General features: G+C 33.4%; 1 protein-coding gene across 4 annotated transcripts in view; it reads left to right on the top strand.

Annotated features, from left to right (window-relative positions):
• LOC122403652 (heterogeneous nuclear ribonucleoprotein A1, A2/B1 homolog) overlaps window positions 1-18206 on the top strand; it is a 30722-nt gene that overhangs the window by 10834 nt on the left and 1682 nt on the right. For 2 of the 4 annotated variants that reach the window (XM_043407286.1, XM_043407284.1), the window contains exon 7: window positions 11393-12901. The exons of 1 other annotated variant lie outside the window; for it this stretch is intronic. The gene's annotated coding sequence lies outside the window, so the exon portion shown is untranslated. Of the gene's footprint in view, window positions 1-11392; window positions 12902-18206 lie in introns of those variants that run through there. One more of the 4 variants, XM_043407287.1, reaches the window with a different exon arrangement.

Genomic DNA, 18206 nt, shown 5'->3' with positions numbered 1-18206 from the left:
TGACGCTAATTTTGGAGCACTAATGCTAGGATCATGCTTAATTTTTCTAAAAATCCATCATTCATCCCTGATATTCAGTTTGTTATCAGACCTCTCTTTTAATTTATTCACTACACGGGTCCTCTGCTTTGTATCGTGGTATTATACATTGAACTGTGCTTCTACTTCGATTAATAATTTGACTAATTTCATTATAGTTTGTTACATTTTAAGTCTTTTATTGATTTTTTGGCTGAACAACGCATATAACAATCAGAATGCTGCTAAATCAGCTAGATTCAATCGTTGCTAAGCATTGTTACACAATAAACAATTGGTGATCCACCGGATTTCCAATGTTACCAACAGTTTACGATTTTTACTGACAGCTAAATTTCATATGCAACCTTAAATTTTATTTAAATTACTGAATTCTACTAAAGATTTTTTTTGTATTGTTGTTATGCATCAAATAAAGAAACACTACACTGTATATCTATACGAGTTTCAATAATTTAGTACAATTATCATGTTTTATTGACAAAAATATCGGCTGAACTGCTAGGTGTACGATTTTAGGTGACAGTCATATACCCTGTTTAGTTATCGTCGCGTGTGGTGGGTTCATTAATTATTGCTAAGCTATTTATGGTTGGGTTGGTTATTCTTGGGAGTTTCCTGTAGTAGTCTCTGGATAGTTTCAAGGTAAAGCAGTCCAAGTGCGGGATATCGGCTAGGTTGTAGAGGGTGGAATTGCCGACGTATTACTTGTATTCTGCTTGCGCTGATCTGTATCGGTTGAGGCATGCTTTGATGCACTTTCCAATCCAACGTGAGTCAAATTTATTTCAAGGACACATTCCACACCCTTATTCGGCTACACTATACTATATCTTAAGTTTTTTTAATAATGCTTAAATGTGAAGTTCCATTGAAATTCATTCAACCGTTTAGACACAAACATGTTAATAGCATACATACGTACAATAGTGAGAAAAAGTATCAACACAGCATGATTGTTATGATATAAATGCTTATAACTATAAAATAAATTGATAAAAAAGAAAAATGTTTGGTCACATTTATTTATTAATTATTCTAGTTTATTATATAGGGTGGTCGGCCTTGGGAAAAATTTTAATGGGAGATTCCAGAGGCGAAAATAAGACGAAAATCAGGAATACCAATTTGTTGATCGAGGCTTTGTTAAAAAGTTATTAACGTTTAAAGTTCCGCCTGTAGAACGGCAATCTGCGAACAGCTGCGCGCGCGCGATAGTTCTCATAGGTTCTCATTCAGCATGAGAAACTCTACTTACCGATGTATCGACAGTTTTACAGTTTTGTGAATGAGAACCACTATCACGTGTACGCAGCTGTTCGCAGATTGCCGTTCTACAGGCGGAACTTTAAACGTTAATAACTTTATAACGAAGCCTCGATCAACAAATTGGTATTCTCGATTTTCGTCTTATTTTGGACCCTAGAGTCTCCCATTAAAATTTTTCCCAGGGATGGCTGAAAGAAACACCCTTGTACAATAAAATCAATAACCTAAATAGAGTGATATGCGAAATAATAATAAAAATATATTTTGTAAGCATTGTATGGGTGGATAAAAGTATTGGCACAGTAGAATACTTCCGCGTGTATAACTAATTACATATTGAAGTTTTAATATTTTGTTGGCAATCCTTTCCTTTTGAGGACTTCCTTTAATCTTCTCGGTATCAAGTGGATTAATTCTTTAGTGAATTTAGGTTCAATATTGCTCCATTCCTACAGAAGAAATGTTCTTCGGTACAAACTTGCTTGTGACATTACTAAAAAAATATTATCTTCACTCGTTGGATAAATTCCTTTATCTGTTGCTCTTCAGATAATGATAAATCGATTACTCGAGCTTTCGGGTAACGGATAAAAAATGAAGTATTTTTTACAGAAATCGTGTAAATCGTATTTAAATCATTTTTTTATCTAGATAATGCCCATTTCTAGCGACTAGTCGCAATTGTCGGTTACGTCAAAGTGTTGGGTTTTTTTATTTTAATTTTTTTTACATTGCACCTCGCTTACAAAACGCTTCTTCTTTCTTTTCCCAATCGCGCACACGTTTTTTTTCCTTCTCACCAATCATACCAACTCATCATTCATACCAACCCAGCAAAAGCTAGATATTTTCACACCCTTCCTCAATTCAAATCGCAACGATGAGAATTGCTAATCAAGCATTTGCAAGTTGTCTCTATGTTTTATAAACAGCTTTGACACCAGTGATTTTGTTAATATGTCCGCAGTGTTTTTGTTTGTCTCTATATAATCAAGAATTATGAAACCCCTATTAACTAAATCCTTGATATAGTGATACTTAATATCTATGTGCTTGCTCCGCTTGCTGTTTTCGTAGTTCCTTGCAATATTGATCGCTCCTTGATTGTCGACAAGCAGTGTTGCATCTATTTCCTTTTTGCACATCTCTACAGCAATTCCTTTTAATGATATTAGCTCGGCAGAGATTAGAGCAGCAGCAACATATTCGGCTTCTGTCGATGACAGGGCAACGCTTTGCTGCTTTCTTGATATACAATGTATCAAATGGTTATTGGAAAAAATTGCCCCTCCTGTCGTACTTTTTCTGTCTATTATATCTCCTCCCCAGTCGGAGTCTGAAAAGGCAACTAGACTGTATGAGTTAGTTTTTACATACCTTAAGCATTTATTCTTCGTTCCTTTCAGATATCTGAGTATTCTCTTTGCCGCATTCCATGTAGTTTGACTCGGTTTGTCAAGAAACCTGCTCAGATATGACACTGCAAATGTAATATCAGGCCTTGAACCCATTGAAATGTACATTAGACCTCCTATTAACTCTCGGTAAGGTACATTTGCTGCGCATTCGTTCCCTTCTGCTCGAAAGTTTGCTTCCATAGGAGTTGAGGCCTCCTTGCATTGCTCCATTCCAAAGTTTGTCAACATTTTGTTGATTAGAGTTTCTTGAGAGATCTTGATTGTATTTTCATCTCTAAATATTTGCATTCCGAGAAAATTTTTGATTTCTCCCAAATCTTTTGTGTGAAATTCTAATTTCAATGGCTGTATTATCTGATTGATTGCTGTTCCCGTTATCAATATGTCGTCTACATATACCAACATTATTGTTCTGCCTTTTGTGTACAGACAGAAGTCACTCTTGGATCTGTTGAATCCGTGTTTAATGGCAAAGTCATTAAACGTCTTGTTCCAGCATTTTGGTGCTTCTTTGAGACCGTACAATGCTCTTTTAAGTTTGAGCGCCGTTCCTTTCTCTTCGTTTAAACCTTGAGGTGGTTTGATATATACCTCCGATTGAAGTCGTCCATTTAGAAATGCTGTTGGTATATTCATTTGATTTATTTTCCAGCCATTTTGTAGAGCGATCGAAAACAGCATCCTCACTGTCGAGAGTCTAGCTACCGGTGCGTACATAGACTCCTCTTCATGTAGTTGGTATCCTTTAGCGACCAACCTTGCCTTTTTGATACCTTGTTCTTTGGTTCTGAATATCCACTTTGTATCGATAGCTTGAACTCCTTTGGGCAGCATTGTTTTTTCCCAAGTTCCCAGCTTTTTGTGAGCTTCTAGCTCTTTGTCTATTGCTATTTTCCATTCTTCTTGTTGTACTGCTTCATTGTAAGTTTTGGGATCGGCGTTGGCCAATAAACAGTAACTCATATACACCTGATAGTCTTTTAAGTGACTAGGTGCTTTCCTAGCTCTTCTTGTTCTGTTTGTATTCTGTGGTAATTCTTCATTCTTCTCTTCTTCATTCTCTTCTTCTTCAGTAATGTTTTCTTTTTCTTTATCTGGTTTATTCTCTTCTCCCAGTTGTTCATTTTTCTTTTCTTCTTGCTGTATTTCTTCATCTATTCTTATTGTTTCTTTTTTCAGTTGATTTTTCCTTTCATCAAACTTTACGTCTCTCACTGAGATAATCTTGTCCGTCGATGGGACCCACACTCTATATCCATTATCGCAATATCCTACCATTCTTCCTTCTACTGCTCTGTTTTCAAATTTTCCTGTTTTTGGTAATATGTATGACCATGTTTTGCATCCGAATACTCTTATTTTTCCTAAATTCACATGACCATACCATCTTTTGGCTGGTATGTCTTCTTTGAGAGCACTTGTAGGAGATCTGTTCAACAGAAATGCAGCTGTCCTTGTTGCTTCTCCCCATAGATTCCTCGGTAGATCATTTCCTGACATCATTGCTCTGGCTTTGTCCAGTAACGTTCTGTTCATCCTCTCGCTTACCCCATTCTGTTGTGGTGTGTAAGGGATGGTACTTTGTATCCTTATTCCTTTAAGATTACAGAAATTTTTTAATTCTACATTTAGGAACTCTTTTCCATTATCACAGCGTATTTTGTACACTTTGTTTCCAAATTGTGCTTTGATTCTTTGTACATAGTTTTTTATATTATTAACTGCTTCATCTTTGCATTTTAACAAGTACACTGTTGTGAAGTGAGTATAATCGTCGATAATTGTCTGAAAGTATCTCTCACCATTGATGGTTGGTGGATTTATTGGTCCACAAAGGTCAGTGTGGAGCAATTCACCAGTCCTGCGTGATCGAGGATATTGACAACTCATAAATGGCACTCTTGTGAACTTACCCTCTGTGCATGTTTCACAATCATTCTCATCCACTGGTAATTCCATTATCTTCATTCCTTTTCTATTCAGGTGACCCATTCTTCTATGCCATAATGATGAATCGTTCTCCGCTCCATATGCTACGTTCCTCTCATTTCTTATTTTGAACGTCATTGTGTATATTTTCCCTTCCTTCTTTGTAACCAAACTCACGTTCTTACCTTTTATTTTTGTTATGTCTTCATCGAAGGTGATGGTGAAGCCTCGTTTTGTCAATTGGTTCACTGACAGCAGATTGTGACTTAAATTTTTTACGATAAGAGCTTCTAAGCATATTCTTTTTCCTTTATATAATAGCAACAGTTTTCCTTTTTTCTTTGCTTTTAATATATCATCATTTGCTGTTCTTATTAAGATTTCTTGAGAAATCCTTTCCACGAATTTCATATTTTTCTCTAATTCTTCGTTTACTAGATGCTCAGTGGCACCCGAGTCCATGACAAATGTCACTGTTTTTTCTTCGCACTTTGTTTCCAAACATATATTATTTTCATTTATTGCTAGAAATGTTATATCATCATTATGTGAAACCATCTTTGCGTGACTTGGTTTGCCTCTTTGACTGAAACGCGTTTTTCCTCCTCTGCTTTCATACTTGTTTTCTCTGTGTTTGTTGGGACACTCATAGCTTTTGTGACCCTTTTTTCCACACCCGAAACATACCAGGAAACTTGTTTCATTTTCCACGACTGTTGCAGATACATCTTCCCTTTTCAGTTCATATTCTAGCAGTCTAGTCTTCACGAAATCCAAAGTAACACTTGTCGTCATCGTTTCAATAGCGGTGACTACATTGTCGTAACTGGCTGGTACCGTTATTAGCAAATGACACACTTTGTCATCTTCCTCAATTTTTCTTCCTGAGGCTGATTCGAGATCTCTTATCAATGAGTCGAATTTAACGAAATGTTGTTCCATTTTTTCATTTTCTTTTAGCTTTAATGATAATAATTTCTTTTTTATGTATATTTTAGTGAATACACTTTTCCTTTCAAAGACATTCTGTAATGCGTTTATCATATCACTTGCATGTTCTTTGTCTTTCACATATTCTAAGTGCTTATCAGTTATGCACTGTATTATGATGGCTTTAGCTACACTATCATCTTTAGTGTAAGTGGCACCTGTGGGATCAGGATCTTCCACGACTTTTCTTACCCCTCTTTCTTCTAATATTGCCAGCACCCTAAATTTTCAGTTTGAGAAATGTTCTCCATCGAACAGTGGCAAATATTTAGTAGTTGTTTGTAACATTTTTGCTTTCGTGTATTTTTACGATAACGATATAATCTTACTTTTCCTTTTCTGACGCCACGTGGGTACTGGGCCCATAACCTCTGTTGGGTTTTTTTATTTTAATTTTTTTTACATCGCACCTCGCTTACAAAACGCTTCTTCTTTCTTTTCCCAATCGCGCACACGTTTTTTTTCCTTCTCACCAATCATACCAACTCATCATTCATACCAACCCAGCAAAAGCTAGATATTTTCACACAAAGGTTAAATGTTTCAGAAGGTTTGAGCCGTTTTATGTTAGATTTTCGTTAGTGCTCACGCTAGAAAATACAATATTATATGATTGTTTTAGCTGCTTAGTCTAATGGCCAGTCAGTAATCTTTTTTTAATTTTGGTTAGATTTAATAAGAATAAATTCAGTTTGCGGAGTTCGTAGGTTAGTAGTAATATTTCAATACACTAGTCAAATTGTTGTTATTTATGAAAGCAGGACGTTAATGAAATAAAACAGAAATAATTAATACAAAAATAGAGGATTGTTAAAGCGTTTATTTTTTATTTGAAGATAATGGCAAAAAATTGTTTTTACATTATTGGGTTGTTTGTTATGGCATCGTGATAGGTTATCAATTTTGATTGGTACGAGTGTTAATTAAACATGAGCGTACTGTACTCCTACATCATCGTGCACCTGTAACAATACTATTTAGTATTACAACCTCATGACAACTAAAAGGTTGCCAAGGAAGAGACAAAGGGGTACATCGTGAACAGAATTACACAATTTTCAGAAGAGATGTGTTTTCTGCTACGGTTGCATTTAACCCTTTGACTGCAGCACGCTCTAAATCAGAACCATCAGATTATGGGATGCTATATTTGCATGTACAATGGCTAACTAAGATTCTGTAAAAATACCTTAATAATTCTGGATCCGGTAAAGTTCAGATTTTTTCGTTAGCTGTTGTATATCACTGGTACACACTAAATAAAATATAAGTATTGAATCTTTACGCTGATGATAAAAATAACGCAACTTATTTAATGAACGAAATTTGAATGATATATTTTAAAACGTGAACCGATATTCCTGTTTGTTTCAAAGCTAATCTAAAGGGTATAGCCGGATAAGTCAGTTCAAAAGTGCCCCGAAACTAAATTAAATCTTTTATACTATATATCAGTCGATAGGTTCCCCAGAGAAACTCCTCTCTGTTAAGTTTTAATCCGGTAATCCCTACAGGGAGGTAATTACAGGGTGAAACGTAATTTACAATTGCTGCTCTATGTCTTTTATTTTATTCGATAGAACATTATGAAAAAATCAGGGATATTTTCCCCAATGGGATGCATGTGTGTGAAAACCGATTTTTAAAAAATTATTAAAATTCTAAAAATGCCGAATTTTAGTTGAAATTATCAAAGTATCACTTTTATTAATACTTTTGTGGGCAACTGTACATAATATCTGCGTATTCAAACAAAAATATGTGAACATGCTGTATTCCAAGAACTTGTCGCAAAGTGTACGGAAAACATTCCGCATGTTTTTATTTGAATACGTATATATTTTGATATCCACAATGCATGCGTGTAATCTATGAATGTCGATGAATTTTTCCCAAAAATATTTGTCTTCATTCGTCTTATCAGAATATACAGTTACTCACAAAATTGAACGTACATTTATGTTGGGAATGAAAATTAACGGTGAAATGAATACAAACACATATATTTTTTTTGGGGGGGGGGGGCGTCTATTTATTATTAACCGCAACTATAATTATAAAAAAAAAAACTAAACGTCCACATATGTGGTCAAGGGCGTGAAGAGGTTAAGACTAGGAACACAATATACAGGGTGTTTGGCCATCCCTGGGAAATATTTTAATGGGAGATTCTAGAGGCCAAAATAAGACGAAAATCAAGAATACTAATTTGTTGATTGAGGCTTCGTTAAAAAGTTATTAACGTTCAAAGTTCCGCTTGTAGAACTGCAATCTGTGAAGAGCTGCGTGCGCGCGATGGTAGTTCTGACCACAGGCGAGGTATACGAGTAGACATTTTTCTGGGGTTCTAGAGCTCCATTAATACGCATTGTTTGAATTTTGAATCGTTGCAATCCTTCAATCCGTCCAGAAGTTATGATTTTTTAAACATACGCATGGAGTTTCCGGGAAACATTTCTGGCCACACAGTGTATTTTCAGTAAAGAATTTTTTTCTCGAAAATGTGTAGGAATTCGGGGGTATGTTTATTTACCAAAAATGATTGTAATTGACCCCCGCAATCAAAAATAATTTTTCCAGAACGATTTGAAATTTTTTTTTCGTCGAAAAATTTAGGCACCTACCCTACCTATAATACCCTCTGTCGATTTTTCTTAAAAATTCGTTTTTCATTTGTAATAAATTTGTTTGACGCTGTATAAAAAAGTTGTTTAATACATTTTTGTAGGTACTCATGAGCTCTACTTTAGAAAAAAATTTCAATGAGATACACTCACTATTGTCGGAGTTATGGCTGTTTGAAAATTGGACCATTTTTATGGGGTTTTCCTTACGTTACGGGGTTAAGAAGCAACTTTTCGAATATTTTTGGAATTCCTACACCTTCTTCACTAAAATATGCATTATTTGCCTTTTGAAACTTTAAAATCGTCTAATTCGTTCAAAAGTTATGATGTTTTAAAGATACGCATGAAATTTCAGGGAACCATTTCTGGCTTGACATTATATTTTCAGTTATGAATTTTTTTCTCGAAAGTGGATAGTATTTCGGGGGTATGTATTCATAAAAAATTATTGTAATTAATCCCTCAAGCTAAAAATAATTTTTTCAGAATGATTTGAAAGTTTTTTTTTCACCGAAAGATTTCTGCATCTATTCGAATTTTTTTCCTCGAAAGTGCCTAGGATTTCGGATGTATGTCTTTTCACCAAAAATTATTGTAATTGACCTCTGCAACCGAAAATAATTTTTCCAGAGTGGTTTGAAATTTTTTAATAACTTTTTAATGAAATTTCAATCAAGAAATTGATATTCTTGATTTTCGTGTTATTTTAGAATCTCCCATTAAAACTTTTTCAAGGGGTGGCCGAACACCATGTATATTTCACTGTACCTTTCATAATAACTTTATTGTTTGAAAAATTCTCTTTCTAGTCTTTATTATTACATACCTTAAAAACTCGTTTTTATTATCGTTTAGCAAACTATTTTCAGTGTAACCTATATTATTTAGATAAATAATGAATGATTAAAATCAAAAAACTTATTTCTTTATTTAATTCTTAGTTTAATTTTTTTTAATCATTAACGTAAGTAAATACTTATGTACCCAGCAAGATAATAAGTTGAAAAATGAATAGTAAGCACGTAACAACATCGAAGTTGTTGTTGATGTTCAGTCGGATACAGTGGCTACGCGTCATGTAACAAGAGGTCTCTTGCTATACCAGTTTAGTAAAACAACAAATATATTGCAGTAAATAAATTTTATTGGTTATATACATACATTGCTGGACAAAAGTATAGTGACTCAAAATAAACTCGTACAACTACAGTTTTGTTGTATTTCATGAAGCGATTGGTATTGCAAGAAAATAAAGTTATTTTTATTAAGCTTTATTCAAAGTTGATCAAATTTACAAGAAACAATAGCAAAGAAATTTTTATTCGGATGTATATCATGCATATTTATATTCAGGTCGATATCAAGAAGTTAAATAAACTTGATACATTTTTAAATATAGTATAGTACCAGATAAATGTTTCCGGACAAACTTTCTTTTTATGGAATGAGTTTTTAAATGTATGCATTACACGAAACAAGAATGTTTAAACAAAATATGTTAGTTAATTTTAATGCATATTTTGTTTTATGTGTTTTTAATTATACTTCTAAATGTACTTGATAAAAGTATTTTAGTGCCTCAAAAGTAATATACCATATTTGAAAGGTAATTGAAACCACCAGTTTGTGTGAGATTTAAATGGAAGTATGTAGAATGATAAATTGATAAATAGTTGATTCATTTTTGGCTGTGTGCGAAAATGATTAATACTTTACAAGGTATTTATCAATAAAAAAAACTTCGTCATTCTGCGTCTTGGTTTCGTTTTTGGTTATGTTACACTATTTTTGTTTGTACTTACAAAACAATAATATATTATAATTTTTTTTTACAATTTAATTGAATTTTATATTATTAAATTGAGATAGATTAATGAACAAGCTTGGAAATAGGGTATATGGAACCTTCAATGCACAGTCTGTTGTACATATCAAATTAGATACAATGTGGATACTGTACATTTGTTTTTATTACTAAAGAATATGTTGGATCAATTTCTCATTATCCAGTAAGAAATTGCTAATTTCAAGTAAAAGTGTATGTATGATTACTTTGTATTTGTAAGACTGATTACAATCGCGAATGCGAAAATGTGCTGATTTTAATGAGATTTTCAGGAATTAACAAAACAAGAGTATTAAATGCAATTATGTGCATTAGCAAACAGCATTTTTCTCTCTAAATTAGTATCGTAATCGGATTACGTATACTGCTAGGACAAACATATTATATTGTGTTTTTTTAACATTATGTGACTAAATTACAGCAAATTTTTTGTATAGTTACATTAAACTCATATTCGATTCATAATTCCATGCGCACTGCTGTTATCTGTGAATAAACTATTCGTAATTTCTAATATGTATAATATTCATGATTTTTTAATTTGTTCATTCATTCAATATTATTTACTATTTAATGAATATTGATACTACTTTTTCTTGTATTATACTGATTTGTTGAAACACTTTCAATATAATTAGGGATATATTATTATACATAAGGTAAAAGTAATATTAATAATGAACTGTTTGAATACTTTTGTCTTCATAAAATTAAACAAAACTTTTCGGTTTTTTTTTGTACATACACGGATAACGTAATAAGTTATGACTCTTTAACAGTAAATTCATATCTGCGGTGCTATATGTATAAACAGAAAGTATAGGAAGCATAGATTACTTATTATGTTATAAACAAATTTCGCAGTTAGTTTTATTTAGTACCAAGTATTAATATATTTAGTAAAATGTTTTGAATACATTTTAAGCAGAGTTAAGTTAGAAAACTTGTTTACATATTTGTTAAAAGGCCAAATGTTGTTACATTGTTCTCTATTATCATTTCGATTGAATCAAGTTAGATCTCCAATAATGAGCAAGGTTTATTATTGGTCTTATCTTGTAATTTTTAAATATTTTAAAGCAAGTGGAAAAATAATGGTCCATGTCATCGTTGTTTATAATAATAGATTCATAATACCGAATATCACGTAACACTACTTTTCTAGTGATAGAAAATAACATAGCACATGATATTTAGCTCAAAATTTATAGATTTTTACAGTTTGAGTATTTTCAATCATCTGAACTAATAGATTTATAACTTTTGAACCTCAGGTGAACCTTCTACTTGTCTTCTAGTCGCCAGTACTTCTGTACTGTTTAGTATTGGAGCAGGCAGGGCTATGAAAGGCTAGAGACAAGACCAGGCAGGCAGGACAATCAGGATACAGGACAGAGAAGCGTCATCTCTTAGATCACAGTGAGGGAGGTTTTTGCTTGTATTTCTTTTGGTATCTAGCACCTACCATATATATTTTACATATTCTACCATTTATGTGAAAATATTGCATCACAATCTTCTAGACTGTGCTTGCACGTATTGTGTAGCACATATGATATCCGAGAAAAAAAGTAAATAATTATTAACATTAAACTGGCGTCACCATTAGAAAACAAGAGACCCATTAATTTGATCATTCAATTGCTGTGTCTAGGGATACATCCGTGCCATCCAAATATTAAAGTATGTAATACTTTGCTACATTCGTTTCTGTAACATTTTCGAAAAAGATTACAGATATAGGATTATGCAATAGACATTGGAGAGCACGATTGTTTCTCTAATTTAGTAAAATGTATTGAAATAGTGGTCCATGTAAGAATCTAGGTTTTACTACGTTGATGCAGACTTTTATTTCATAATAAGAAAGGTGATTCTTGTATAGACCAAAAATCTCAGGATAAAACGAGAAATGCATGAAGAAAATGTGTCAATATGAAACGAATCAAAGAATATAAAGGAAAATCAGATAGCACGAATATCAGTTAGCATTTTTGTAGGCTACCTAGATTAACTAATTATTATTTTTTAAGTTGTAATGTTTTAAGAGTTAGCTAATAAAAATGACCAGAACCTTTTCCATGTCACTCTTTAATTTAAATATACAAATTTCAGTAGTATCGGATAAGTGTGAGGTACAAGAACCTTCTATGAGATAAAAGAATAGGGAAGCATAGTTGTCTAGATTGATAAGGGCACATCTAATTGATATATAATGACATTATTGACGAGTTTCGAACACTATGTATAATAGAAGAACAACATATTTGTATCCTCTGCCAATTGTGTAGTCAATGAAAGCACTATTACAGGCTTCATATTTATATGTATTCACAGTATTAAATAATTTGTACATAATGAAAACCTGTGACCAATTTTATATAGTTCTAATAATATGTAGGATTAAGATATATGGATTTATGAATGAAGGGATACGTTGAATTGGGTATTTCATACGCAAAGCTCTGTTGCAAGTTACATATGCTAGAAGTATTAAAAATGCATTATCCGTATACATACATACAGAACATTTGTCAGTAAATTTTTCAAATAATAGCAAAAGAATGTGACAAATAAAATGAAAGTAATCATATGATTAAAAATTGCCGTTACATATAATTAATATTATTTTCGAATCGCGTTTAATGAGAAATGAATAAAACAATATTTAATCTTTAATGGTATGTAAAGTATGTCCTTATTATTTCTGAATATAAAGATAGATATTTCTCAATAAATGCAACACAGTCTGTTCTTTAGTTTTTCTTCGTATCCCTCTTAATTAAATCCACTTTTGAAGGTAAAGCAATTAATCAGTGTTGTACAAAACGACAATAAATAAATAAATAAACAAATAAATAAATAAATAATTTAAATAATATAATTTTATTTTCATTGGAATTCTGTACTTTTGTTGCATTATAGTTCGAAACAACGTTATGATTATTGAAAATTAATCCATTGGTATAACAGATTTTTAATTCGTGAAATTTCATAAAATTTTAATCGTAGTAGAAGAGGTCATTATTGATAGTGCTGAGTGTAACATAACATTTCAAATCTCACATCTGGGGATTGGCAATGAGATCTTACTCTGCTTAGATTTCAGTAATAGATATTTCTTTATTTTAGGGCTAGATAAGAAAAGTGAATTCGATTTACAGATAATCAATAAAAGTGCTGAACACAAGAGCGTTGGCAAAATACGCAATTTCGTACACGAACATTTATAACTATTTAAAAAATTGTTTATCGCATTTATTTTTTGTATATATCTTTATTAAGGGCTTATGCCACCTTGGTGGTGTCAAAACAGAGGATATTTTCACAAATTTTTTATGACAATACTACACGCTTGATTGAATAATTTTTTTGCGCTTTTTTACGCTGAATACGCTTTTAAAATATATTTTTTATTTTGAACTCTGCGTGCGCAATAGAAGATTGGTGTCAGTGGTAGCGTCTATTATAATGCTGCAAAGTCAAAAACTGAGTAACAGTATTGTTTCTTATGGTATTCCCTATTGTGTAACGTATATCTTCAGAGAATAAGCGTTTTCATCAATCATTTTTTATTAATATCCCGAAAATTAATTACGATATTTAAAATATTATACCTCACACGAGAGCTGTTTTATTTATGAACGGTGATTTTAAATTTCATAAAAACCGGTTGAAAAATATAGTTTTGAGAAAAATAGCTATTTCTGAATCATAATAGGATTCTTCCTTTAATGTTGAAGTATTTTCTCGAGATAATTAAGTTTGTTTTTTTGCAATTCTTGTTTCTTTTGTATACAGGGTGTTCGGCCACCTCTAGCAAAAATTTTAATGAGCGATAGTAGAGGCCAAAATAAGACGAAAATCAAGTATACTAATTTGTTGATGGAGGCTTCGTTACAAAGTTATTAACATTTAAAGTTTCGCCTGAATCATGGCAACCATCGAGCATATGCGTAAGCGTGGGAAGTCAGGAGACGATGTATTACAGGAACCGAGCTTACCGACTTATCGATCGCCTTTCGTGTTTGCGTCAACTCTCAGGACGGCGACCGTGGTACGTTGAATGAAATCCGACAGCCCCTCGTTTTTGCGTCAACTCCCAGGAAGGTAAACGCATATCGTCGAATAGGATTCAACCTGTCTTATGAACATCCAGAGGGGCATATCAATACTCGCCCGACAAGATGTTCACAGAGAGAGGATGAATGCCTCTTTTAACACACACATTTTTTTCTGTATAAAAATCACCCACACGCGAGCATACACGCATCGCGATTGTCCCGTCCGCGAATGTCCACGTGTATGTGCACCGCGAGTGTCCACAAATAAATACTGTTGCTCACGAACCATCATACTTTTTTTCCAAAAAAAAACCGCACGCGAGCATACACGCACCGCGATTGTCCCGTCCGCGAATGTCCACGTGTATGTGCACCCGATTGTCACGACCGCGAGTGTCCCCAAGTAAATACGGGCATTGTGTGTGTTTATGTTGCATTTTTTCTCGTTCCGCGCCGCGCACTACACAACACAAACCGCGTACCACACACTACACTGCACTACACAACACTACACAACACAACTTAATATAAACCACGGATTTCGATTCCACGCACTATCGCGCAATAAAAAAGTAAAACTGGAAAAAAATTTATAATTAGTAAATCTGATTAATGACTGAATATTAATTCAGATTGTAGAGTTCGAGAGCTATTGAATGTCCGTATTCGTTGGCGACTGCCTTCGAAATGAGAAAAGACAAACGATGACGAGTGGCGAGAAAAGCAGACACATTATTAAAGTGCCGAACGCGCGGCCTACGAAGCATACATTGTAAAGCCCCGACATTTTTACTTTCCGACTTATGTAGGCATAAGTACGATAATGGAAAAAAATGTCCAGAATTTTGTTTACAGAAATACACGTTTTAAAACTCCCCGATCATAAATATTTCTTTTTACTTAATATTTAAAATATGACACCCAGAACGTACATGGAAATTGTTACAATGTATGCTTCGTAGGCCGCGCGTTCGGCACTTTAATAATGTGTCTGCTTTTCTCGCCACTCGTCATCGTTTGTCTTTTCTCATTTCGAAGGCAGTCGCCAACGAATACGGACATTCAATAGCTCTCGAACTCTACAATCTGAATTAATATTCAGTCATTAATCAGATTTACTAATTATAAATTTTTTTCCAGTTTTACTTTTTTATTGCGCGATAGTGCGTGGAATCGAAATCCGCGGTTTATATTAAGTTGTGTTGTGTAGTGTTGTGTAGTGCAGTGTAGTGTGTGGTACGCGGTTTGTGTTGTGTAGTGCGCGGCGCGGAACGAGAAAAAATGCAACATAAACACACACAATGCCCGTATTTACTTGGGGACACTCGCGGTCGTGACAATCGGGTGCACATACACGTGGACATTCGCGGACGGGACAATCGCGGTGCGTGTATGCTCGCGTGCGGTTTTTTTTTGGAAAAAAAGTATGATGGTTCGTGAGCAACAGTATTTATTTGTGGACACTCGCGGTGCACATACACGTGGACATTCGCGGACGGGACAATCGCGATGCGTGTATGCTCGCGTGTGGGTGATTTTTATACAGAAAAAAATGTGTGTGTTAAAAGAGGCATTCATCCTCTCTCTGTGAACATCTTGTCGGGCGAGTATTGATATGCCCCTCTGGATGTTCATAAGACAGGTTGAATCCTATTCGACGATATGCGTTTACCTTCCTGGGAGTTGACGCAAAAACGAGGGGCTGTCGGATTTCATTCAACGTACATACCACGTTCGCCGTCCTGAGAGTTGACGCAGACACGAAAGGCGATCGATAAGTCGGTAAGCTCGGTTCCTGTAATACATCGTCTCCTGACCTCCCACGCTTACGCATATGCTCGATGGTTGCCATGATTCAGGCGGAACTTTAAATGTTAATAACTTTGTAACGAAGCCTCCATCAACAAATTAGTATACTTGATTTTCGTCTTATTTTGGCCTCTACTATCGCTCATTAAAATTTTTGCTAGAGGTGGCCGAACACCCTGTATACTCCCACGCTTTGAATCCAGCAATATGTTCTTATGCACTTACACTTCCAATATCTATTTCAAGGATAAAAACAAAACTGCATTGAAAAAGTTTACTAGATAGAAGATGAAGTTAATCATTCCTCTAATAAATCCTTGCGTTTTATGCATTTTATTATTTTTGGGGTAGAAAAATATCGTGCAGACTTTTACTCCATATACCATATTTTTGTAATTTCTGCTGATTTTGTACTAAAATTTTTTGCACACTGTTTTTAAGTTGAAACCGCCAAGGTGGTATAACCTCTTAAGAAAGTGTTACTTATCTATGTACAAACACAGAATAAAATTAGTAACATAGAAAACATAATTTTGAAGTATTATATATGTATTAAGATACTTTATTTCGAAATAATTTATATTTTATTAATCTATTTCATTAAAAAGTCGAGTTTATTAACTTATTCGACGAGTTAAGCTCGTCATGCCGTTGCCAAGCCATAAACTCAAATGATTTAACTTTTAGTATAATAATTTTTAATCTGATATTTAATTTTAAAAATTATTGCCTACATTACAGTAAATGTGAATGAAAATAAGGATCGTCTTGAGCTTTGCCATTAGCATTCGTATCGTAAAAATATTTCATACTAGAATTTCTATATCGGGATAAATATCAATTAACTGAATATGTAACGAGTTGCGTTGAAATTTACTTCAATACATATAAGTATTATTCAAATTATGTTGTGTTTGGTCTCATTTTAATCAGAGAAATGAGATGAATATATTAAAAACAATTTTATGCAAAAAGAACATGAAACAAAAAAAGTTCCTTTTTCCTCATTATACGTGGAGACCGAACTCGATCCTCAGTTCCTCTTCATCTTTCGCTTTCTATCTTTTTCTGCATTCCACCATGTGATAAAACACAAAGAACATGGTCCCTTTATGATAAATGTGCCTCTTAGGCCCTGAGTAACGCACATTTAACTCAAGAGCACTGTATTATTGAAATTTACTATTTAAGACATTTTCGAATGCTTTTCAAATATACATTCTATAAATTGTTTGAATATTTGTTTATCTGCTCAGCATTTATTAATTCAGTGAATTATCACATTTATTTGCGTTGCAATACTTCACTGGACTACGAAACGGGAATGTTCTTTCTTTTCATTATACATAATAATGAATTTCTTCCATATAGAGTATTTATTCAAATATTGTACAGCACTGATTATAAGTACAGTTTTGATACTCATTGAGAGCAATAAAACGAATTCTAATTATGTTGTGCTTATATATTATTTAAAATTGATTTTTCTAATTTTCACATAAGTTTATTTTAGCTCATCACGCCGTTCAAGATACTAGATTTATTAGAGAAATGTTTATTTTCTTAGTAAGTTTAGCGTGAGTGTCAGGTGGTAAAGTGAAAGAGCAACAATTAATTAGCGAGGTAGAGTCTTCGATTTTGAGAATAATTAATATACATTCAACATCCAAGGGGTAGCGTAGCTAGATTAATCTGGCAGATATTTAGTGTTGAATATTAGCAGTAAGAGTGGAAAATGAAAGAAGAAGCTAAAAAACGGGCAGGTAGCAGAGCAAAAGGATTCTGAACTACGCAGCGAGCTAGGCTTTGCTAGGCTTCTTGCTAGCCTCTGTTGTACAACTGCAGGTAGGAATATTAGATTGATTTGTTTAGATATAGGGCCGTGAATGGCAGAGTGTGCATGATATATAATGTTTTATAATATTTCTCCTGAATTCTGTTGTTCACTTAACAATTATTTCTTTTTCTTAGGAAAAATTACAGCAAAAGTAAATTTGTTATTTGTTACATCTAGTTCAAACTACAATTATCTTTAGCATACTATTTGGTAAGCTTTGTTGTACCTTGTGAAGTAATACATTTTACAAGTCCAAGATGTCACTTTATTTTTAATATTTCAATAATATGCAATAGGAAAACAGAATTAGATAAATGTAAGGAAGCTAATATTGTAATATACTCTCAAGTGGGATCTATAAAAAGAAATAAATGGGTT

Source organism: Colletes gigas, unplaced genomic scaffold (assembly GCF_013123115.1).
Source record: "Colletes gigas isolate AHSC1104 unplaced genomic scaffold, ASM1312311v1 Colletes_gigas_Sc00067, whole genome shotgun sequence".
NCBI classification, from domain to species: Eukaryota; Metazoa; Arthropoda; class Insecta; order Hymenoptera; family Colletidae; genus Colletes; species Colletes gigas.
This window is presented reverse-complemented; position numbering and strand designations above follow the sequence as displayed.